Source organism: Helianthus annuus, chromosome 9, assembly GCF_002127325.2.
Source record: "Helianthus annuus cultivar XRQ/B chromosome 9, HanXRQr2.0-SUNRISE, whole genome shotgun sequence".
Lineage (NCBI taxonomy): Eukaryota > Viridiplantae > Streptophyta > Magnoliopsida > Asterales > Asteraceae > Helianthus > Helianthus annuus.
In genome coordinates, this window is record NC_035441.2 from 172318625 (window position 1) to 172326129 (window position 7505).

Consider the following 7505-nt stretch of genomic DNA (forward strand, 5'->3'; position numbering starts at 1 on the left):
TTCTACCATAAATACAAGAAAAGGAACAAAAGTGGACTGCCCGGACCCTCAACGGCACCTCCCAAGGCAAAAAGAAGGAAACAGAGTCTGAACACGCCCCGTGTCCAGCGAACACGGGGGCGTGCCCAGGAAGCAGCAGAAAAGACAAACCAGTAGAAGCTTCCATTGCCCACCACGGGGCCGTGTCCAGCGAGCACGGGGGCGTGGTGAAAGTACAGCAGGCGCATTAATTGTAATTCGCAATTACAATTAATGAAGAGAGAGAGTGTCAGGCGGGCACGGGGCCGTGTCCAGCGGACACGGGGCCGTGTCCAGCCTTCTGTTCAGCCTATAAATAGAGGAGCTTGGATTCATTCTCTCTCATCCCTTGGCACACCACCTCTCTCACACCTCATCCACCACCCACCACCACCATAACACCATCATCCACCACCATCATCCATTGTCCATCGTAGAGTGTGTGAGTCGTCTCGGGATCCAAGATTGATCGTAAGAGTTCTTGACAATCAAGGCCATGTTTGCCTAAGTCTCTTACATCACTTGGTGAAGACAAGTGTTTAGTATAATACTTTTTATTTTTAATCTTTTGCACTTTTTATTTGGTTTTGTATTAATGACTTTAATAACTAGTTACTTATGTTGAAGGTGATCTTTCCTTATCGTTTGTCCGTGGTGTCTTGGCGTTATTTTACTGTCTATATAAAATAAAAGATTTTCACCATTCATATCTCCACGGTCTATATGGAGGTATGTTGGCTACCTGGTCGGGGGTTAAGGGAACGGTTTGGTAAGGGTCTTGCCCTTGTTCAGCGTTTAGAGGTCCTGCTTGGGACCTGGGTCAAATTTAGTAGGATCTCCTTCAATGCCCATAGGTATTGGATGGCGGGGATCCAAACTCTTTGACCCCCTCATAAGTTAACTACTATTAATACTATAACCCGGCTATTTAGGACTGTATCCCTGCTGACTCAGACTACTTAGCCGAGGGTAACGTCACCGCCAGAAGCGGGGCCTACCACAATTTGCATTAATAACTTAATTCATTATCTTTCAATAATCCGACCCTTTAGGATTGTATCCTTGCTGACTCAAACTACTGGGTTGAGGGTAACGTCGCCTTCAAAAGAGGGGCCTACTACAATAACTAAGATAATCTCTTAAACAAGTGCAAAAGTGCGAAAATAATCAAAGGTTATACTAATACACGTGTCGGATCCAAGTGATTCATCTTGTCTATCTGTTTTTATTTTATTTTTATTTTCAGCATTTAGTTAGTTTTTATTTTTCTTAGTTTAAAACATTTTTCTAACCTTTTTGATTTGATTAGACGTTGAGGATAAACCGGTATTAAAAGCTCTTGTGTCCTTGGACGACCTCGGTATCTTACCAACACTATACTACGTCCACGATGGGTGCACTTGCCCATATGTGTGTTTAGTGTTAGTAAATATCGTGTTTTATAAATTTAAAACTTGGCTAAAAGTGTAAAAAGGGCTTAAATATATATCTAAAAACATATATACACTAACACGCATCAAGTTTTTGGCGCCGCTGCCGGGGACACAAGGATTTTAAGAAAGTTAGGAATCAACGGCCTAATCATATTTTTTATTTTTTTATTTTTTAGGATTTTTTTTTTAGATTTTTAGCTTCTGCAGAGCTCAGCACGGGGCCGTGCCTGGTCGGACACGGGCCGTGCTCAGCAAAGTTACTGGCAGTTTTTGTTTTTCAAGTTACAGAAGGCTGACCACGGGGCCGTGCCGGTGCAACACGGGGTCGTGTCCAACTTCCAGTAACTGGGATCTGGAAAACAATCACTGTATTTCCGACCACGGGGCCGTGTTCGCTCAACACGGGGCCGTGGTGAACCTTCTGACCGACATTCTTTTTTGTTTTTATTGCAGGACTTGGAACCCGACACCATCCTCACGTAGTGTATGAGCTCCAGTTCCAATAAAGACATAAAAGAACCGCTAGAAGAACCCGAACGCTTTCTCAGAAAAAGGTTAAAAGCCAAAAACCAAGAGAAGGTTTCGGGTGATCCACCCCCAATGGCGGACCAACGTACCCTTATGGATTATCTACGGCCCACCGTAGGTAATCTAGGCGCCGCTATCAATGCTCCAAATGTCGAAGCCAATAACTTCGAGCTCCGACCGCATTTGATACAAATGCTCCAAAACTCCGCAACCTTCCACGGGCTTGCGGACGAGGATCCTCATCTACATATAACTAATTTCTTAGAAATATGTGATACCTTTCGGATCAATGGAGCATCAAACAACGCCATACGCCTCCGTATGTTTCCGTTCTCACTAAAAGACCGAGCGAAAGCTTGGCTCAACACCCTCCCAGCTGGATCGGTAAACACCTGGGATGAACTAGCCCAAAAGTTTCTATATAAGTATTTCCCTCCTTCTAAAACTGCTAAATTAATGGCTGAAATTAATACATACTCACAAGAGGACGGGGAATCCTTATATGAAACATGGGAAAGGTTCAAGGAGCTATTACGCAAGTGTCCCCATCATGGCCTCGCAATATGGAAACAAGTATCCACTTTCTACAATGGATTGTTGCCACACACTAGGCAGACACTTGATTCTAGCTCCGGGGGACTTTTAGGTAATCGACGCCCACACGAAATATATAATCAAATTGAGGAAATTGCTCAAACCAATTTTCAATGGCACACTCCCCGGGGAAATAAGTCTATCGCCCCGGGCGCCCATAAGGTCGACGTCTAATCAAACTAAAATTTTTGGAAAAGGTTTTAAACAAAAAAAAAATAAAAACTAAAAATGCTGATAAAAACATAGGCAAGATGAATCACTTGGATCCGACTCGCTTTTAATGTATTCTTTGATGATTTCCGCACTTTTACACTTTTTAATAGATTATCTTAGTTATAGTAGTAGGCCCCTCTTTTGAAGGTGACGTTACCCTCAACCTAGTGGTTTGAGTCAGCAAGGATACAATCCCAAAGGGTCGGAATATTGAAAGATAATTGATTAAGTTATTAATGCGAAAAATGGTAGGCCTCTCTTTTGAAGGTGACGTTACCCTCGGCTAAGTGGTTTGAGTCAGCAAGGAAACAATCCGAAGTAGCCGGTTTAATGTATTAATAGTAGTTTACATATGATGGGATCAAGCCATTCGCACCCCCGCCATTCAATACGAGTGGGTATTGAAGGAGGTCCTAGTAAGCTTGACCCAGGTCCTTGCAGGATCTATACACTGAACAAGGCAAGAACCTTACTAAACCATTCCCTTAACACCCTACCAGGTAGCCAACATATCTCTATATAGACCGTAGAGATATGAATGGTGAAAATCTTTTACTTTATAAAGACAGTAAAGTAATGCGAAGAGACCATGAACAAATGATAAAGAAGTTTCACCTTCGATATAAGAAACTAGTTATTAAAGTCGTTAATACAAAACCAAATAAAAAGTGGGAAAATATTAAAAATCAAAAGTAATACATTAAATGCTTGTCTTCACCAAGTGATGTAAAAGACTTAGCCAAACATGGCCTTTGATTGACAAGAACTCTTGTGATCTATCTTGGATCTCGAGACTACTACAAACACTCTAAGGTGGATGATGGATGATGGTGGTGGATGTGGGGGTTGTAGTGGTGGTGGAGTGGTGGCAAAGTGGGAGAGAGGCGGTTTGCCAAGGGATGTCCTTGAAGAGAACCAAGCACCCCTATTTATAGCCTGAACAGAAGCCCGGTCACGGCCCCCTGTCCGCTGGACACGCCTCCGTGGCCATCTCATTTCTCTTCCTTCATTAATTGCAATTGTCTGCATTAGGCTCCACACGGCCCCGTGTTCGCTGGGCACGGCCCCGTATGTAGAAGCGTATCTGTACTATCAAGATTTGCAAGATTCTACAAATCTTAGCGTTGACCACGCCCCGTGTTGAGGTGGGCACGCCCCCGTGGTGGGCATAGAAGCTTCCACAGCTTTGTCCATTTCTACCTCATTTGATGTAAATTATATGTTGCATTTTACACACATCAAATACTCCCACACTTGAATCTTTGCTTATCCTCAAGCAAAACTCTTTATTATGTGGCTTACAGACCCAAATGGAATGGGTAGAAGAGAATTTTTGGGCTTGTCTTGAGTGTCGAGAATCCAAGATCTTTATTGGGTTGTATTTTTATATTATTTACAATCGTATTCGTTATGATTTATTTAGAACTTTTCATAAGAGAAGTTACTTATTTGGGCATAACATGCCTTTTTTAAAATTTTATTTATATACAAGTTCACATACCTCACAGGAGATCACTTAACACTCGGCCGAAAATGTATTTTTGTGAAACATTCGAGACCGGCATGGAACTCACTTCTACCATATGCTTGCCAAGTAATCAATCCTCCTCCTCCTTTTTAACTATAAACCTTTGTAAATATTAAGAGGACTTGGGGAAGGGTTAGGCTTGGGCTAAAGGTAAGTGGTTTTGGGTTAGTGGTTAGTAAAAAGGGCTAAAAGCGTAAAAAGCTTCTCTCGTCGTCAAACTTTTTGTTTTTGTGACTTTTATTCAAACTAATAATTTTCAACCAAAGTTTATTTGAGGAACTTGTTTGTTTATTGCTGGACTTTCAACTTTTTTTTTTATAAAGAAGCGTGACAAGAAAACCGAGCTTTTTACTAAAAGAGTAAACTGCCATTTTGGTCCCTGTGGTTTGGGCATTTTTGCCATTTTAGTCCAAATCTTAAACTTTTTAAACCTGGGTCCCTGTGGTTTCGTTTTTGTTGCCATTTTAGTCCAAAACACAAAAACCCCTTATTTGACTATTGAAAGTTGTCTATTTTGTCTTCTTGTTCATGGGCAAATTCGTCATTCTATGAGTTACTATAACATATAAAAATAAAAAAAAAACCTTAAAACACATCTCTCTCTCTCTTTAAACTCTCTGCACTCTCTCTCTAAACACACCTCAACTCTGACTCTCTCTCTCTCTTCTCTCTCTCTCTATAACACCACCCGATAATTGGCCACCGCTTCATCTTCAACCTTAAACCACCATAACCAAACTGCCACAACCCTCACCCTCTTCACCCCCACCACCTTTCTATTTTCAATCTTCAACCACCATAGCCAAACCACCACAGCCTTCACTATCGTCGCACCACCACCATTGTTACTCAGAAAGAGAGAGAGAAACAAGTTACACAGAGAATCCAAAAGAGAGAGAAGGAGAGGGAGGTTCATCGGTCTTGATCAGAGGTTCCCCGCCATTTTCTCCAACCCTGACATAACCTGATTCCTCTGCCTTTGCCTCACAATATTACCGGTCAACCACCCATACCTTACATCAATCGGCGGTAAACCATCATTCATCTCTTCTTGACTCACCGTTTCATCATGATACGCAGATTTCAAAGTCGCTTTACTCACTTCAAACTGAAACTTACTCACTGCTTCATTATCTGAACTACCACTCGATGTCTCGAAATACGCTGGAAACTCGAGGCATACAAAAATCAAATACAATGCAGCTAAACCAAATATTTTGCATCTGAATCCTAGATTGAGAGGAATTAATAATGTATTTAATTTGGGGGTTGAATTTTTAGGGTTTGTATACAGAGGCGGTGGTGGTAGAGGAATTAGTGGCGGTGGTGTGGCATTGACGACAAGGGGAAGGTGAGTGGTGGTGATGGCGGCGGTGGGGACAGTCAATGGTGGTAGAAGATGATGATGATTCAGTGTTGATGGTGGCGCTGGGTGGCGGTGAACGATGTAGTGGCGGTGGGGTGGGTGGCGATGGTGAGAAGGGGGAGAAGGTGGAGGTGGTGGTGGTGGCGGTGGTGGCGGTGGTGGTGGAGATCTCTGCATTTGTGGAATTAGGGTTCGGGTTTTTGCTCTGCATTTGGGGAAATGACAACTGGTTTATTTCGGAGGGTATTTATTTGGTGGTTTTTTAATTAAGAAAATGTTTTAATGAAATGTACTTGGACAAAACTACCCCTGCACGAAAAGACAAAAAAGGCATGTTGGAACAGTAAAAAATGAGAGTTTTTGAGATTTGGACTAAAATGGCAACAAAATGCAAACCATAGGGACCCAGATTTAAAAAGTTTGAGATTTGGACTAAAATGGCAAAACTGCCCAAACCACATGGACCAAAATGGCAGTTTACTCTTACTAAAATAAAGGGTTGAAAAGAAAAAGGTTTTGGTGGGTAAAGGGTGTTTGTTTTGTGGGTTTAGAAATGAAAAGGTTTAGGCTCAAAGGGGTTAACTAGGGGGATTTTGGGTAGGTGATAAAGAAAATGAAAAATAATGGTATTGAAAGGAAAATGGGTTAGTCCTAATGCCTCCATCATGTACTTACTTGGGTTTAAGTTGGTAAGGACCGGGAATGTACCATCTTGGCAAGTTCTAGAGTCGTAAGAACCAAGCGGCTATTCACACAAGAAACGAAAAATAAGCATTTAGTTTAAAGATGTATGCTTGAATGCTCAATAAAGGCTCAAAACTCACTTATTGTGGGAATAGGTTTATAATGTGATCAAGTATATATAATCAAACTTTAACTAGATTTGTCATGTCGTTTCATAATTTTCTTATATTGGTTCTTTTTATCACGACGCTATCGATTCTAAATTTGTAAAAATATAACCTTTTTAGAACTTGTTATTCCCAAATTAAACCAAGACAAGTAAAACAAATGAAAAGTTTTTGAAAAAAATTGGGGTGATTAGCGGTTCCAATAGAGTTTTGTGTAAGGCTTGTTATTAGGACTTGCAAAATTCAAGGTTTTAGCACCCCCCCCCCCCACTTAAATTACACATTGTCCTTAATGTGTCCCAAAAATAAGTTTTAGGTTGATTGAATGTGTAAAAGGTGTTAAAAAACAAAGTTTTGTGTTACTGGGCGTCTGGCCGCGGGCCCGTGTTGGTCCGGGCACGACCCCGTGCTCAGACTGACAGTATCATATTTAAACAGAAGGCTGGGCACGGGGGCGTGTTCAGTGAGCACGGCCTCGTGTCCAGTTACCTTTACTAGGCATTTTGCTGCAGAACCTCGGGCACGGGGGCGTGTTGGCTGAGCACGGCCCCGTGCTGAACTTGCTGTAATGATGGAGAATTGTCGGGAGGCTCTGTTTTTGTGCATGAGGTGTGGGTTATTCTTTCCCTTGGTAACCTCCACCTTTTCGAGTGTATTTAACCATTACAACATCATCCAAACACCATTTAAAAACCATCATTCATTAAGGACGACAATTACAAAGATCCTAAAAATTGAAAATAAAGATGCTAAAAACGAGAAACTACAAAGATTCTAAGATAGATAGGTCATAGAATGCAGGAAATCACTTAAGGAGTTCTACCCTTATTGTAGGAATAAAAACCCGGAAATAACTTTCCGGTACTTAAGGGTTTTGAAGAACTCGGAACCAGGGGATGTCTTTTTAAATGTCGTTGAGCCATTCCTCTATCTCTCTACGGAGAAAGAAGGCAGGCTCGTTGTCCACAATGTCT

At 41.6% G+C, this 7505-nt stretch overlaps 1 non-coding gene across 1 annotated transcript; it reads right to left on the reverse strand.

The window, feature by feature from the left end:
• Positions 1–2429: 2429 nt before the first annotated feature.
• LOC118482351 lies at positions 2430–2536 on the reverse strand. Its single transcript, XR_004868394.1, has one exon. It is a non-coding gene; the product is annotated as a small nucleolar RNA R71 (small nucleolar RNA).
• Between the last annotated feature and the right edge of the window lie 4969 nt (positions 2537–7505).